The sequence below is a fragment of the Jaculus jaculus genome, chromosome 14 (assembly GCF_020740685.1).
Source record: "Jaculus jaculus isolate mJacJac1 chromosome 14, mJacJac1.mat.Y.cur, whole genome shotgun sequence".
NCBI lineage: Eukaryota > Metazoa > Chordata > Mammalia > Rodentia > Dipodidae > Jaculus > Jaculus jaculus.
Window position 1 is genome coordinate 57,580,108 of NC_059115.1, and position 18,090 is coordinate 57,598,197.

The following is an 18,090-nucleotide window of genomic DNA, read 5'->3' on the forward strand; positions in this document are numbered from 1 at the left end:
TTGAAAAACAAAATGAAACAAAAAGTTGCCAAATGTGTTGAGACCCATTATGTGCCGATCTCTCTACTAGGGGGTGAAGCGGTGGACGCTGGCCATACGTCTGGTCTCATCTAGCGGGCAGTTCAGGTATAAATACATGAATAGCTAAGATACTTTTCTGTTGGTGTTACCGGAAAAATAATTGTTGGGCTAGAAAAGAGGAAACTGGATAAGGGTGACATGGTGGAGAGCCTCATAACTTGACTTGGACTGTTCAGGTCTCTAACTTGCTTCGCACTTGCGCTGAGCACTGTTAAGTGCTCAGGACCAGCAACCAGACCACATTCCCTCTTCAGGGTATTGAGCCCCCTTTGTCTTCCCCAACCCAGGTTCCACAAGCTAGTGAATGTTGGGGAGACAGGGACAGGGAACAATCTCTCACCGTGAAGGTCAGCCCAGATGAACCATTGGGACAAAAAGTCACCTCAGGGGACAGGTCTTTGTTCCACAATATTTGAGCTCTCTTGCCTTTTCATCCAATAAATAGCAAACGGAGTACACTTTAAACAATCCCGGCTGTTTTTGTTAATGATTTCCTCCATTAATGAGAACTTCTCTGCCTAGCCACTATGAAGAAATGCCCCGTTGACAACATCACGTATGGCTCACAGCTTTCTGATCTGTAGAATGGTGACGCCGAAAACAAACTGGCCACGCCGACCGCGTGTGAGTGAGTACTCTGCCAGATGTTTAGCTCAGTTCACCCATTGCTGAGAGGGGTGCTATGAGCCCCCCAGTTTCATCCACATGGAAATTGACTGAAACAGCAGAACTTGGAAAGTCGCTTATTTTAGACATTTTTCCCCCCTGAGGTAGGGTCTTGCTGTAGCCCAGGCTGACCTGGAATTCACTATGGAGTCTCAGGCTGGCCTCGAACTCACAGCGATCCTCCTTCCTCATCCTGCTGAGTGCTGGGACTAAAGGCTTACGTCACCATGCCTGGCCCTTTTTAGACTTTTTAAGGTCACTTGCAACTCAGAGAACCTGTGGTACTCTTTTAAAAAAAAAATTTTTTTTTGTTTATTTTTATTTATTTATTTGAGAGCGACAGACAGAGAAAGAGGCAGAGAGAGAGAGAGAGAGAATGGGCGCGCCAGGGCTTCCAGCCACTGCAAACGAATTCCAGATGCTTGCGCCCCCTTGTGCATCTGGCTAACGTGGGTCCTGGGGAATTGAGCCTCGAACCGGGGTCCTTAGGCTTCACAGGCAAGCGCTTAACCGCTAAGCCATCTCTCCAGACCAACCTGTGATACTCTTGATTTGTCACTGGTGTCCCCAGCTAGGTGGGAGCCCTTGGGACAAGGATCTGTCTTGTACATTTTGTCTCAAGACTCCTTTTGTCGCCCGCCAGGGCCCTTGTTTGTGGCATTAATCAATCTAGCAGCAGTCATTCTGTGAAGAGCACCTGAGGCCCCAGGAAGTGTCCAGCCGCAGGCTTCACAGTTGCTGCTCACAGGATTCTGTGCGTGGGAACAAAGACTGTCACTCCAGCCTTTCTCCTTAAGACTCCCAGGGGACTTCTCAAAAGAACCCTCGAAGCACCTCCCAGGCATTTATAAAAGGGTGCTGTGGGTATGTGGCCCCTGAACAAAAACAATTCTTTCATGAAACTTACCTTATTATTATTTTTGCTAAGTAAATGCTTTTAAAATAATATGAAAATATCAAATAGAGACATCATATTTCCTAGACGAGGGGTCACTAGTCAATAAAGCAGGCTGAAAATTCCAATGAAGTGGGTTTTGTACTTAAGGAAGGTAGAAAATAACACCCAGAAGTCCCGGTCAGGTTTGTCTTTGAAGAGAACAGTAAATTTTGTTAATGTAACATACACAAGCAAGATGGAAGCACAGTTTATATATATATATATATATATATATATATATATATATATATATATATATATATATATACACACACACACACACATACATACACATATATGTATATATATGTATGTGTGTGCATATATATGTAAAACATATATATATATATAACTTCCTCACTTATAGACAACCAACCATGGTATTTCCCTTCTCTCCCCTCCCCCACTTTCCCCTTCATAACTCTGCTCCCTGTCATATCCCCTCCTCTCTCCATTAGTCTCTCTTTTAATCTGATGTCATCTTTTTCTCCTGTTATGAGGGTCTTGTGTGCATATTGCTAGGCACTGTGAGGTCTTGGATATCGAGGCCAAATTCTGTCTGGACAGTTGTATGTAAGGAGTGGTAGCCTTTGGCTCTTACATTCTTTCCGCCACCTTTTCCACAATGGACCCAGAGCCTTGGAGTATGTGAGATGTTTCAGAAAGCACAGGTTTTTATAAAATGGTTCTTGTGGCTTTGTGGTCTGTGTGTGTGTGTGTGGTAGAAAGTGAGGATAGGGTAATATGGTAGTATTCCACTGAAAATTTGTTCTGTGATCATTTCAGTTTGACTGAAGAATAATTAAACTCTCAAAGGTGTAATCAGCGGTGTCTTGTCCCCTGTTTCTTCTCCTGTTTTGCCTCTGCAGAGAAACTTGGTGCCTGGAGTGAACTTTTGATGCCTCAGCAAGGTTGTCCTGCCCCAGCCCAGGACAGTAGCCAGTTAGCTCTGGGCTATTTTGAAATAAAAAATTTATTCATTTGCAAGCAGAAAGAGATAGAAGAGAGACAGACAGGGAGAACGGGCATACCAGGGCCTCCAGCCACTGCAAATGAACTCCAGATGCATGTGCCACCATGTGCATCTGGCTTACGTGGGTCCTGGAAAATCAAACCTGGGTCCTGTGGCTTTGCAGGCAAGAGCCTTAACCACTAAGCCATCCCTCCAGCCCCTCTGGGCCTTTTTTTTTTATGTTTATTTTTTGAGAGAGAGAAAGAGAAAGGACACACCAGGGCCTTCAGCCATTCTAAATGAACTCCAGATGTATGTGCCCCCTTGTGTGTGTGTGTGACATTGTGCATTTGCATCAGTGTGTGTCTGGATACATGGGACCTGGAGATTCGAACCTGGGTTCTTAGCCTTCTCAAGCAAGCACCTTAACTGCTAAGCCAGCTCTCCAGCCCTCTGGGCTTTTAAATAAGCCTGTGGAGCACTGCTAAGTCAGGGTGCCACAGACCTGATCTCACTGCCTCTTGATGCCAACAACCCAGATTTAATGGGCTAGAAAATTGATATTTAATAGCAACAAATGCTTTATAAACAATGTGCAAATCCAACATCATCCTCACAGCAATAAATAACACACAGTGATGTTTGCAGTTGGTAATTTCTCCACATGGCAAATTAATTTATTCTGATTCTGAATTTTTTCCCAGATGGAGATACAACCTAAAATTCATAAGTACTATTAAAGCCACAGACAAAACCTGCTTTAAAGAGAAAATACAGCAACACACGCAATGAGAGAGTCAGCAATGGCTGGCTACAAGCATCTCCGTGGAGATCAGTACAATGCCAGGTGCAAAAGCAGACAGACATATAAACTTCAGACTGAGGGAGCTTAAGCAGTAATCGGGAAACAGAACATCACCATGACATGAGAGCTCAATGCAGAGGAAACACTGTATTGGCTCTAGGATTCAGTGGGGTAATACAACAGGATTCGGAAGAAGGAAGAGATAATTGTGGAGCAAAGGTTTCTGGGAAGAAGCTGAACTTCAGGTCAGTCAGAAAGAATGGAGTGGATCCGTGAAAAGAGCATTCCTGGATGGTTAGCCAGTCCACAGAAAGCCAAAGGAGCAGAGAGGCTGTTTGCCCAAGGTAGAAGGCAGCTGAGAGGACTTGAGGGAAAAGGGATTTCCTTTTGGGATTATCAAGAACTGTGCAAGTCAGGAAAAGGAGTTCCATTTGGTTTGCTCAGGTGGGGGTTATATTTAGCTATAAGCCACATTTTCCCCAGTACATCTTAACAGAGTAAGGGACTCGTTATTTCACAAAGCAAGGGGACAGCATCACATGGCGTGGACATTGCACACAGCCTTTTTCACTCTACCCTTCTACCTTGTTTGGTGAGATCACTACAGATAAGCCAGTGGCTTCATGGTTTCATTATGGCCTGTTCTACCTCCAGCCTCATAGCCACATTCCAGACAGACAGGGAAAAAAAAAAAGCTAAAGTGGGTGGTCTCCATCTAAGCTTTCTCAGAAATCCTTACAAGTCCTGTGTATCTCACTGGCCAGAAAGGCGTACAAGGCAACCCCTGAACTGAAAGGGTGTTTGGCAAAAGCAGCGTGTCACCACAAACGCAAGTGCTGTTCTGTTTCTTAAGGAAAAAGGGAAATGGGTATGGGAGCGTCAGACCGTCTCCGCACACTATGTTAGGCAGTCCCGATACACGACCGCGCAGGTTCCCGAGCGGAGAGTTATCTCAGAGACAGTGACAAGACCCTTCGGCGGCTCTGGCATTCCACACTAGGCCTACGGGAGGACTGAGCGTATCCAGGAGGATGGGAAGCAATCCAGGTGAGAAGTGGTGGACGTCTGGACTAGAGTTCTAGATGTGACGATGGAAAGAGAGAGAGAGAGAGAAGCGTCACCAGTTATTTCCAAAGTACAATTATGATTTTGTGATAACTGCCCTGGCAATGCCAATGCATGGTCAAGGTGGAGGGTGTTGGCAAACTGACTTCCTGGTGCTTATCTTTTTGCATCCATACAGGGGTAGATAGGAGAGAACGTATTACAAGGAAGAAGTGGGTAAAGAAAGCCCGAGGCATGCAGTGGCAGTAACAACTTTGGGAGTATTTTTGCATTCTAACATAAAAAGCATCTGAGGGTGAGAGAAGTTGGGGGGGGGTTCTAACATGAATGCATCGCTTCTAGGGAGTGAGCTGCATCTTTTCCCGGAACCATCCTCTAAACACACCCACAGCAGGCCGTTAGCCAAAGCCCCAGAATACACTCCTCTGTGCTTGAAAGGGATCAAGTCTAAAAGTAAACTGCATTCCTTCTCATGGCTAATCCGAACAAAGAAAGCATTCTGCTTATGTGTTAGGCTGAAAGCAAAAAGAGAAGAGTTGAAAGGAAGGAATCTCGCAGACTTTTGTTTTTGTACTTTTCTTGACAGTTATTATAAAAAGAACAAAATAAATTTTGGTTACTACCAGAAAACTACTGCAATATGAAAATGTATCCCTTAAGAGATGTTATTAGGTACTAGAGAGTACGGATGCAGAAAAGGGTAGAAGATGTTCCTGGCCTCAGGGAGATCTGGCACCATGAGGGGGCAGTTGACTCGATGTCCAAGAGGAAGCCCCTTCAATGGGGGGGGGCACACGCTGTGGGAGCTCGGAGGAAGAAGGGACAACCAAGACCATCTGAGGTCCGCATAATGCTCTGCACTTGTACATTGAATAGCTCTGCAGTGGAACACTTAAGAGTGGGCTTTCATTTTAGCCTGAAAAGTACTTCAAAGCGTTTCAAGTATGTCAGGGTTTTGGCGAAGGCCCTGACATGGTCAGAGATCCGAGGACCTCACCTTGCTATCCCACAGTTCCTTCTCAGCATGGGCAGGGGTCAGGGGAAAACCCCAGGAGGAATGCAAGGTGCTGTCTTCACAGTGTGCGCCAGGAGCCTTCACATCAGACTCCACTGTATCTGAATGTTTAAGGTTGTGCAGGTTTCTCTCTTCACTCACACACGCTTGGCTTTCTGAAGGCAGCTGGTCAACCGTCAGCCCCATTTTTCAGCATGTCCACAGCACAATGACAGCGAGGCTGAGACGCCAGGCTGGGAAGGAGGAGGTTTTTCTCTTTCCTCACATCCACAGATATCCTTCATCCTTTTCATATTATCCTAACTGAATTTAAAGCAATATTTATTTTAAAGAGAGAGAGAGAGAGGCTGGGCATGGTGGTGCATGCCTTTAGTCCCAGGACTCAATAGGCAGAGGTAGTAGTATCGCTGTGAGTTCAAGGTCACCCTGAGACCACACAGCAAGTTCCAAGTAAGCCTAGGCTAGAGTGAAACCCTACCTTAAAAGAGAGAGATAGAGAGAGAGAGAGAGAGAGAGAGAGAGAGAGAGAGAGAGAGAGAGAGAGGAGACACAACAGGGCCTCTAGCCACTGCAAACAAACTCCAGATGCATGTGCCACCTTGTACTTCTGGCTTTATATGGGTACTGAGGAATTGAACTGGGGCCCTTAGGCTTTGCAGGCAAGTGCTTTAACCACTGAGCTATCTCTCTAGTACCTGACTTTTTTTAAATATATATTTATTTATTTGAGAGAAAGAGAGAAGTAGAGGCAGACAGAGAGAGAGAGAGAAAGAGAGAGAGAGAATGGGTGCATCAGGGCCTCCAGCCACTGCAAATGAACTCCAGACACATGCGCCACCTTGTGCATCTGACTAACATGGGTCCTGGGGAATCAAACCTAGATCTGTAGGCTTTGCAAGCAAATGCCTTAGCCACTAAGCCATCTCCCCAGCCTCGGACATGGTTTTTAAAAGGGAACATTTGGAAAGAAAATAATTTCTTAAGTTAGTCAAAGCAATGAGGTTCTTGCTCTTGTTCTCTTGCATTCAGTAGATCAAGCTACCTGAGCAGGTCGATCCTATACTTTCCCCCACTGTGGACAGTCGCCTTTTCTTCCACCTGATGCTGAGTGCCTCAGACTTCCTATGTGTCTGATAAAACACTGTCTTCCTGGCACCTTGCACAGGGCAGGCACAGAAATAGCTTGCTGAGTGGATGACTGGGGATGATGCCCCACAGTCTGGATCTTTGTTGCTCTTCATACCTCTTTCCATGAGGATGTTAGCCTGTGTCACGATGCTACACACCCAAGGTCTTCAGGGGCAACGGAGGATCTTGGGCAATTAAATGCTTTCAAGGGATTCTTGGGATCTCCGAAGGAAGGGATCCATGTCTAATTTTTTTTTTTTAAGTTTTTTGGTTCATTTTTTATTTATTTATTTGAGAGCGACAGACATAGAGAGAAAGACACATAGGGGGAAAGAGAGAGAATGGGCGCGCCAGGGCTTCCAGCCACTGCAAACGAACTCCAGACGCGTGCGCCCCCTTGAGCATCTGGCTAACGTGGGACCTGGGGAACCGAGCCTCGAACCGGGGTCCTTAGGCTTCACAGGCAAGCGCTTAACCGCTAAGCCATCTCTCCAGCCCCCATGTCTAATTTTGCTTGGATGTTTGCTCTTTGAAAGACAAAATGAATTCTTATGTTTTTAAATGCAAGTGTTTGAACAGCTATGCCACAGCCAGCATGTAAAAGGGCAAGTTGGGAAGGTACAAAAATGATTCCACGTGGGCAGCTGCTTGCCTGCAGAGTCATCTTCCTGTGGACCCTGATGAGAATGGCCACTTTCTGAAATCAGCAATGTGGCTGCTAACTCTCGAGCCTCCCTTACCCAGCCGCACAGCCCTCTCAGCGTCATCAGGCTCTTGCATGTCCTTCCACACAGAGCCTTCGTATGCACATACAGAAGAGGTGTGCATAAATGTGTACATCTTTTCTAAAACTGAACTTATTAAGCCGGGCGTGGTGGTGCACACCTTTAATCCCAGCACTCGGGAGGCAGAGGTAGTTCTGAGAGTTCAAGGCCACCCTGAGACTCCAGAGTGAATTCCAGGTCAGCCTGAGCTAGAGTGAGACCCTATCTCGAAAAACCAAAAAAAAAAAAAAAAAACTGAACTTATTGAGCCAAATCTATAGAGACATGGATATGTAACAGACAAGTGAGATGATCTCCAGCTAGAAAGTTCAAGGAGGAAGAAGTGTATTCAAAAACGACCATAAACAGTGGTCGTTTGGGCTGGAGGGATGGCTTAGTGGTTAAAGTGCTTGCCTGCAAAGCCACAGGACCCAGGTTCGATTCCACAGGACACACGTCAGCCAGATGCACAAGGGGGCGCACACATCTGCTAGGCGTTTGTAGTGGCTGGAGGCCCTGGCACACCCCATTCTCTCCAAAGGCAGAAATCAAGCAGGAATTCAATGCTGGAGGGACCACAGATGGGTGTGCGCACTTCCAGGAGCTAAGGTCATTTATATGGAGTGGCATGGGGGACACTGCGGTTCACAGAGTGAGACAAATTGCCATGTCCTACCTTCCTATACGACAATGTCTGCACACTGTACTCTGGGATGACACACTCCCCAGGGGGCTCAGCAGCATGTGACTACTGCCAGCTTGGGCATTTCCAGAGACTTCCCACTTCCCTGTATGTTATTTTAGCAAGATAGGATATTGTTTCAGGCCAAAGAGTATGGCACACATTCATCAAGGAACCTAAGCCAAAATGAATCAAGGCTCTCAGAGGCTTCTGAGGGCCACGACCCCTGTCCCAGACATACCTCAGCCAGCCTATCATCATTGTTGGAAACGTTCTTGGCAGTGAATTTATGTGCCACGGGCCAGTTGGTCCTCTTTTCAGAGAAGCTGTTTACAAAGCACCAAAAAAGTTTCTCATCTCCTAACCAGATGATATCGGAAATGTAGGGTACCCACCCGTAACACAGAGGGGGCTGAAAGCATAGAAGCCTGCCGGTGAACGGAGTATCAAACAAACGTGAGACCCTTCGGAGAATGAAGGAGCTTCTCCTGAACAATGGTGGTAAGGAAAGTTTTCCTCTAAGTTCTCGTGAAGTTTCCACTAGGGAAGAATCTCTCTTCCTTCTCTTCTGCAGAATCTTGCCACAGTCTGGCCAGTACACCCAGTGCAAGGTGTTAAAGCAATAGGGAAGCCGGCTGCACGGGACAGCAGGGCCGCACGAGTCAGTCAGCAGCCTGTGGGGTTACAGTTCCCGTGCGGGGTTCCATCATTACAAGAAGAGCTCAACCAAAGAACGCACGCGCCAGGTTTGATCTGTGCATTTGAATAGCAACCAGAATCAGTCCGTTGATATAGAAGGGGCACAAGTATATACTCAAATGACCCCAATGATCTTGGCCACTGATGGAACACTGCTTTGCATGTCAAAGGCTCTTGGTAGAGTTACAAAAGATCCCCTGCTGAACACGCAGTCATGGCCAAAGATCAGAAGAGTTTGAAGAATGACTCCACATACCCCCATGCCCCGCCATAGTCTTGTGGAACAGAATTCATACACCTGCTTGCACATGCGCGCATACACAATGCTAGGACTGAGTATGGATTCTTATAGCCCAGTTCACACCCACCTTGACGTACATTATGCAAATTATCTGCCACATTCATTTCATAATTTAGAAGTGGCTAGAGAGGTCCTTGTTACTTTGACTACTGTTGAAAATTTCACACCCAGTCTCAGTTATCCCTTTAGTGATGAGGCACAGAGTAGCACTGTGGCATATATTCCTTTTGTATTTTTAAACATATTTTAAGTTTATATTCAGTATAGTTTCCTGTAGGCATTGCAAGAGAGCTCACAGACAGAGTTGTACAACCGCCACCACAATGAAAATACAAAACATCCCACCATCTCCTCCTCAAAAAATAACACCTTGGATTACTTTTTCATAGTAAGTCTCTTCTGCCAAAGGCCATCATCAATGATATGCTGGTTCTTAACACCTTTGCTTGCAGAGGGGTCATATTTTCTAACCTTTTCTACAATGTGTTGGCATCTCACGATGGATGGAATGCATCATTCTTACCTGCATGTGTATCTCTGCTTAGCTATGAGTGAGTAGATCAAGTGTATTTGATCTGTGGACATAAGACAAAACAATCAACCTGTATTCTAAGGACATTTCCCCCATGGAGAGTTGGGAGGCAAATTCCATCCACAACAGAAACATTAGCTCTGAGGCTGGGGAGAGAACTGCTAAGTCATATCTCCAGTTCGTTTCCTTCCTTTAAACAGGGCGGTAGGACGGTGATAACCTCAATATGCCCAGCTGCCCCAGTACACAAGCCACTGTATTTACTCCTGCTTTTCAGAAAACAGTTCTAGTCATTTCTAAAAAAACAAACAAACAAACAAAAAACTTACCTAGTACTCAGGAGGCACAAGTAGGAGGATCGCTGTGAGTTCTTGGCCACCCTGAGACTACACAATGAATTCCAGGACAGTGTGAGCTAGCGGGACCCTACCTCAACAAAACAAACAAATAAACAACAACAACAAAAACCCTTACCTAAACACAGCCCACATCCATTATCACCTGTGCAAGTTAGTAGCTGAATTTGTTGTTGGTGATTATGATGAGCCTCTTAAAAATGTACAAAAATACCTGCTCATTTTTGAGAATAAACTGTACAAAACTTAATTTAGCTCCATGTTATATCTCAGTACTTCTAAGGAACTTGCATGTGGGTTCATTTGACTATTTTATATGAGTGTTTCATCACCAAATATCATTTAGTTCACCTAAAGGACTCAGCCCACACTATCAGCAGATATATAATTATTGCTAACAAAACAGGGGCATTGAAGTTTGTAAAATAGTGGGCACTGGGCACCCAAAGGGCATCTGGACTGGACATCTCCTAGGGTAGAGTTCCCAAGCATCTGGTCACCTCTTTTTGACTCAACCACTGACATGAGAGTGATCAGATAGAGCAGTTGTATTGAGAATTGTATAGAGAATTGTATTGAGAATTGTATTGGCTCTACCTGCCAGATGTATGTAGAGACCGTTCTCACATCACCAGACTCTGAAACGTAAGACTGACCTGCTTTCCCATTTCCCACAGGTGAGAAGCTCAGCAGTATCTTGTGGCATCATGTTGAACCATTAGGACATTATTATATTTTAAGGCTGAAAGCCTCCGGCTAGGTCACAAACTCAGAAAGAACCAGATATGCCAATAAAATCCCACTCCCAAGCCATCTTATGAACAGAGCAAGGGTAGTCACCGTATCCTATTCCATCCTGCCTTCCTGTTGTCCTCCTACACCCCCTCTTTCTTTTGCTCCCCTTAGCACAGCTTCTCATCCTTGCCTTTTCCTTCTTTCTTTAAAAAAAATTTTTTTTTTTATTTATTTGAAAAAGAGGCAGAGAGAAAGAGGGAGAGAATGGGCACACCAGGGCATCCAGCCACTGCAAACGAATTCCAGATGCATGCGCCCCCTTGTGCATCTGGCTTACGTGGGCCCTGAGGAATCGAACTGGGATCCTTTGGCTTTGCAGGCAAATGCCTTAACAGCTAAGCCATCTCTCCAGCCCTTATCCTTGCGTTTTCTTGACCCATCTTCACTTCCTCCCTGCTTCCCTCTCTTTGACTTTGAGAACACAGCTCAGGGCTAAGCCTCACCAGTAAACTGCAAGGCCTCCCAGAGTGTCACATCTTCCTCTGACACATTGCAGTGCTTCATGGAATAAGGAACGCAGTTCCTCTCCTTCATGGGCGAGAGGATGTACAGAAATCAGTATCATGGAATAGAGACAAACATGTCCCTGGCATGCTGACTCACTGTGACTCTTACAATACCACTTACTGGAATGACCTTCAATTCAAATAAGAACCACAAAATACCAGTAATTTTATCTGGGGAATATTTATATTTTGGCGCAGTAGGTGAATTCCTAATTAAAGGGCATTACTAAAAGCATTTTTCCCCCAAACTAAATGTGGTTTCGTCTCAGGCCTTGCATTTCTAATTCATCCATTTGGCTGAAAGATTTTTGGTTGTTTGTTTGTGCTTTTAAAATTCACTCATGGGCTGGAGAGATGGCTTTGCCTACGAAGCCAAAGGACCTAGGTTCAATTCCCTAGTACCCACGTAAGCCAGATGCACAACAAGGCATATGTGTCTGTTATTTGTTTACAGTGGCTAGAGGTCCTGGCTTGCCCATTCTCTGTCTGTCTCTCTTCTCTTTTTCTCTCTCTCTTTTCTTTCACATAAATAAAATAAAAATTTTTTAAATTAATAAAATTTACTCTTTCCCTACTTCCTCCTAACTCTCATGAATAAAATCTGTGAAGGAAGATACTCTGAGTTGCAGATTTCCTTAACACACATCCGCACAATACATTCTTCTCCAAACTATCCTCTTCCTTATTTATAACCCATTGGGTTTGATGGATGACTATTGACATAGAAAGCTAGGGGCCTTAGAACGTTCTCTGCCGACAGCAATGAAATGAATGACTGTCCCAGTCCTCTCTCATCAGTACAAAGGGTGGGCTAAGTTCCACAGGGCACAAGAGTACAGCGTGAGCTCCCAATCTTGCTTTAGAGGTCCCATTCTCAGTGCAGGAGTCCATCTCCGCCCTTGCTGCCCGTTGGACTTTTCAGGAATCCGTTTCCTGGCTGGGCTGCAGAAACGTGGGCGCTTGGAGAATGGCTCTCTAACATGAGTGTAGCCAGGAATTTGAGCTTATCCTGAATCTCAGAGGCAGCCAGAGAATTGGAAATGGGGGAGGCTAAGCAACAGCTCACCCAAGGTGCATGTCCAGAATACCTCCTTGCAATAACCACCGGAGAACTTATAAGGGTAGTAACGATCAGTTGTATATCAAAAGTTGCCCACATCCTAAATGCACTTTAAGACTTCCTACAGGGGCTTAAGAAACAAAACCCATTCATTCCTTCTCTCATCCCAGTCATTCATTTCTTTTCTCATCCCAAAGCGACTACAAGCCAGGCACACACTGGAGTCTGGCTGAAGCCCAGCAGTGAAGGGTGCTGACCCACCCTCGTTCTCCCAGGAGCTGCAAGGGCTGACTCCAACCCTGTGCTGTCCCAGTATCCGTAACTTTGGGCTCCACCACCAAGTTTCAAAATTCCTAGGAAGGTCACCTCGAGTATGTGACTAGAAGCAATCCTTCAGCTTCTCACGCACTGGCTAAAGTAATTCGCAAGAGCTGCCAGCCGCCTTTGCTTCAAGTTGCCATTCCCCAAGCAGTCTCTTAATGTAGGCAGGAAGAGATCTGTATCATAGGAAAGGAGCCATGGAGAAAGGGTGGGGGAGCATTCTTTTTATTATTTGTTAATTTATTTATTTGACAGAGAAAGAGGGAGGGAGAAAGAGAGAGAGAGAGAGAGAGAGAGAGAGAGAGAGAGAGAGAATGGGCGTGGCAGGGCCTCCAGCCATGGCAAATGAACTCCAGATGCATGTACCCCCTTTTGCATCTGGCTAACATGGGTCCTGGGGAACAATCAAACCTGGGACCTTTGGCTTTGCAAGCAAATGCCTTAACCACTAAGCCATCCCCCGTATTCTTTTTCTTTAATTTTTATTTATTTGTAAGCAGAGATAGATAGCTAGGAGACAAACAAAGAGAATGGGTTCATCAGGGCCTCCAGCTATTGCAAATGAACTCTGGATGCATGCACCACTTTGTGCATCTAGCTTTGCATGGGTACTGGGGAATTGAATCTAAGTCATTAGGCTTTGCAGGCAAGTGCCTTAACTGTTGAGCCACTTCTCCAGCCCAAGGGGAAGTATTCTTAAACTCAAAAGTTATCACCGTGTGCAATGAGTAAGCTCTCTGGCCTCTTGAAATCTGCGTTCACCTTCACCTGTGAAGAGCGACTTAGGGTAAAGGGGTGAACCCTTGGCTTTGAAGTTGGAGAGAAGAGGCTCAGATGCCAGTCGGGGTGACCAACAATGCCTGGAAAAGAGAGATGTCGGTGGTGAAGGCACTTGCCTACAAAGCCTAATGACCTAGACTTCATTTTCCAGTACCCACATAAAGCCAGATGTACAAAGTGGTGCATGCATCTAGAAGTTTGCAGTGGCTACAGGCCTTGGAGTGCCCATGCTCGCTCACTCTCTCTCTCTCTCTCTGCCTGCAGGTAATTAAAAAAAAAAAAAGACTGATTGAGAGGGGGAGGGGATACGATGGAGAGTAGGGTTGCAAAGGTGAAAGTGGCAGGGGAGGGGAATTGCCAAGGTTTATTGTCTATAATTATGGAAGTAGTCAATAAAAATTAATTAAGCTGGGTGAGGTGGCACACACCTTTGATCCCAGCACTGGGGAGGCAGAAGTGGGATGATCGGTGTGAGTTCAAGGCCACCCTGAGCACTACATAGCGAATTCCAGGTCCGCCTGGGCTAGAGCGAGACCCTACTTTGAAAAAACAACAACAACAACAAAATAAATAAATAAACTTAAAAGCTAAATTCACTTTAATCCCAGCACTCGGGAGGCAGAGGTAGGAGGAGAGCCATGAGTTCAAGGCCACCCTGAGACTACAGAGTTAATTCCAGGTCAGCCTGGACCAGAGTGAGACCCTACCTCGAAAAACCAAAAAAAAAAAAAAGAAAGAGAGGTGTCACTTCGCATCAGTCTACTGATCACAGACCCTAGCGTTCTTGTTCTGTCTACTTGCTCCCTTACCCCTCAAGGACAAACTCTTCAGCGTTTACTACACTTTCTCATACATACTCTATGGTCAGCCTCCAACCCTACGGGGATGTCTGTCTGAACTCCTCTGTCACAAAGGAGCATGTCAGTCCTTGGAATCAACCTTCTCAGTCTCCCGCAGCTGCTAACGAGGCCAGGGTTCGACGTCAGGGTGACGCTCCAAGCCGAGGCTCTTTCCACTATCCCACAACTGTCTACACTAAAATTTCAGTTCTTCTTTCTCTCTGTGCGTTGTTTCAACACAGGCTGGTGGGAAACTTGTCTTACAACCTGCTCGTTTTCTCCAGGGAGCCTGGAAACGGCCTGAGCTGAGGGCCAGGAGAGGACCACCCAACACCCAAGCCCCGACCGACCCCATGTGGGAGTCTCCCAAGCAGCTTGCTGTCTGTCCCCAAGCGTCTCCTGCCTCCCACGGCTTCCATAGATGCCTGCAAACCTATTTTTAGAAACAGAGGGAGCGTGTGGGCGGTACCCGCTGAGGATTCTTGGGAATCTATTAATACTTTTGCCAAGGACACCTAGCATTTTAATTCGTCTGATTTCAAGATAAATTACCTCCTGAGGAAGATGCTGCTCTTTCCGTCAATATCCTCTCCTTCCAGTATAGATTCTTTCCTGGGTTTTGTTGTTCTACCCTCAAGGGCTTCTCCTTGGTACCCGTTGCTCCAAGACAGGGACGGTTAGCAACAGCCAGTCCATTGATTGCTCTCCAAGGCCGGGGCGTGGCAGAGCTGGCTTGCTCTCCCTGACTTCTGCATGGTAAACTGTGCTCCCTCTCAGCCTTCAGCAGGAGACTGCTGTTTAAAAGATCTGCACAGACATCCATGGGTGGATCCCATGCTTTCATAAAACTTCCCTGGGGCTACCGACTTTAGACTACGGCATACAAACCGCTTGTGTCAAAATGAAAGAATTATCACATACAGAAGACCCACACTGGGGGAATTAATTTTAAGATAGGAAGATCAACAAGATATTAGAATATACATAGATCTCTACAGTTGGAGACATAATCTGTGGCATCCATGTTAAAAGAAATATGCTACCTCTGTTCAAAATGTTTCTTTGCTTGATGACAGAATAAAATTCAAGCACGTGCTTTTGGGATTAGCTGCATATTAAAAATATTGCTCCTAGCTAGGCGTGGTGGCGCACGCCTTTAATCCCAGCACTCAGGAGGCAGAGGTAGGAGGATCGCCGTGAGTTCGAGGCCACCCTGAGACTATACAGTGACTTCCAGGTCAGCCTGGACCAAAGTGAGACAAAAAAAAAAAAAAGAGTATTGCTCCTAATAATTAAAAGGAGCCAATCAATTCATAATGTTAAGCTAAAACAAAAATATTAAACAAAGTAATAATAACTGGAATACATTGAAATACCTCAGGTGCAAAGTTAGTGATAATGTCCAGGCGTGGTGGCACACGCCTTTAATCCCAGCACTTGGGAGGCAGAGGTAGGAGGATCGCTGTGAGTTCAAAGCCACCTTGAGACTATATAGTGAATTCCAGGTCAGCCTAGACTAGAATGAAACCCTACCTCGAAAAACAAAACAAAAATAAATAAAACATAGTGATAACACTCCTTTCCAACTAGGGAGCTTTCTGATATAAGATACAGTATGTGATACAAAAATGCCACATATCACATAGCCGTGAATTTTCAAGTACCTTATTAATAAGAAAACGCCTAAGAACTAACTCATTAAGTTCTTAGGCATATTTCTTTCTCAAATCAAGATCTCTAATATGAACTAGGAATGGTTGTTTATTTTAATCCCATCAGAATAATTCAGAACTAGTTTGTGCTGGGATAGGCTCTGCAGTGACCGGTTTAGCCTCAAAGAATCTCTGTGAATCCGAGCAGCCTCACTGCCAAGAGGAATCTATCTCTAAAGGGTTATGAAGCCACCTGTGGGTAAGATGAAATGCCAGAGCAAGGATCATCGGTTTCCTCCAAATTCAATGGCCTTGCCTGAAATCTGACTATTCTGCTGTATAGGTACATAAAAATGTTGGATCTTGGGCTGGAGAGCAGACGGCTTAGCGGTTAAGGTGCAGTTAAGGTGCTTGCCTACAAAGTCTGATGACCAGAGTTCTGTTTCCCAGTAGTCACGTAAAGCCAGATGCACAAAGTGGCACATACATCTGGAGTTCATTTGCAGTGGCTGGAGGGCCCTGGCATGCCCATCCCCCCCCCTCTACTTGCAAATAAAGAAAAACAGTTTTAAAAAATAAAAGAAGGAAAGCTGGACATAGTGGCACATGTGTTCAAGGCCACACTGAGACTACATAGTGAATTCCAGGTCAGGCTAGAGCAAAACCCTACCTCGAAAAACCAAAATAAAAGAAGGAGGAAAATTTTAGATCTTACTCTCTTTGTGAATCTAGACATCAGAACCTTCTGACCTACAAGCCATAGGACCACCCAACAAGCATGAGAACCCACCTGTGCTTTCTGATAGCAACAGAGCTTGAGTTTTTATTTTAATCCTCACTCACCTAGTATCATAAGAACAGGCATTTTCTTCTACCACCTCATTGCTTCCTACAATTGTCTGTGGTAATAGTAGTACATAACCTTGCAATTTTTTGGTAAGAATTTTAGGAGAAAGCAAATCTCACATTTGCTACACTCACAAGCCCTCTCTCCCTCTCCCTCTTGTTCTGTCTCTCTTTTAAATGTTTACTTGTGTGTGTGAGGGGGGAGAGAATGGGCGCACCAGGGTCTTCTGCCACTGCAAACGAACTCCAGACACAGGCGCCACTTTATGCATCTGGCTTTTCATAGGAACTGGAGAATGGAACCCAGGCCACCAAGCTTAACCAGCAAGCGCCTTTAAACCACTGAGTCATCTCCCCAGCCCCACAAGCTCTCTTTCCTGGTTACTAATTCCCAAGTCCAAAGAAAACAGAAAACCAGGACCAACAACAAACCAAGACCACCTCCCCATTCCCTATAGGTCAAGGAAATGTTATTAGATATTATTCTTTAGTCCTCTGGCCACAATTCATTAAACAGCTTTAAATGATGACCAAAATATCTGCATAATTAGGATATATTTTCCCCTTAACTGGATTGTTTGTGTATGGACTTGGTAATCATGCCCACTTTTTTTTTCCTTTAACCCTACCACAATTCTTCTCAAAACTCTCAAAGAACCACACATGTAATTTGAGAATACTTAAAATACTTTAAAAAACAACAACAACAATGCGTGTCTCACCAAGGACTATAGGAAATCACTGGAAGATACTGACCCTGTCACCTGAGATCCCCAGCCAGAGCCCTGAGTCACTTCTGGCCTCTCGTGTATTGGTTCCAGGTCAGGCTTTACCTGTGGCAGAGGCAACTGTCTCCTTGGGAGTCTCTGATGAGCAAAGGGAACTTGGGTACACAGGGCCCTCTGGGAAGATGGAATCAGCTACTAGTTCGGTGTTCATGTGAAGAAGAGACTAAGGATGGCAAGGAGATGTGTACAAGGAAATATGCCCACTGGCTCTTCCGGTGTACCTGACGTGGTTACCACAGGACAGTCTCAGCTGACCGACACAGTCTTCAGAGGCTGTCCTTTCCTTAGACACCTCAGTGAAGGGAGAGACCCAAGTGCGGGTGATAAGAGATTCTCAACCTCGGAATTTTCCCCTTGAAGTTGCTTACAATTAAAGCTTTAGAATGCATACACTGACAAAGTGGCTTTATGACATCAGGTTGCCAATATGCCTTCTCTTAATCATGTCAGTCTGATCGACCCCATTCACCTCAGCAGCACACCTCACTCAGGTAACGCAACAATATCACACCTGAGGTTC

General features: G+C 45.3%; 1 protein-coding gene across 1 annotated transcript in view; it reads left to right on the top strand.

Moving 5' to 3' along the window:
- Znf366 (zinc finger protein 366) overlaps positions 1-18,090 on the top strand; it is a 79,869-nt gene that overhangs the window by 39,783 nt on the left and 21,996 nt on the right. The window lies entirely within an intron of this gene.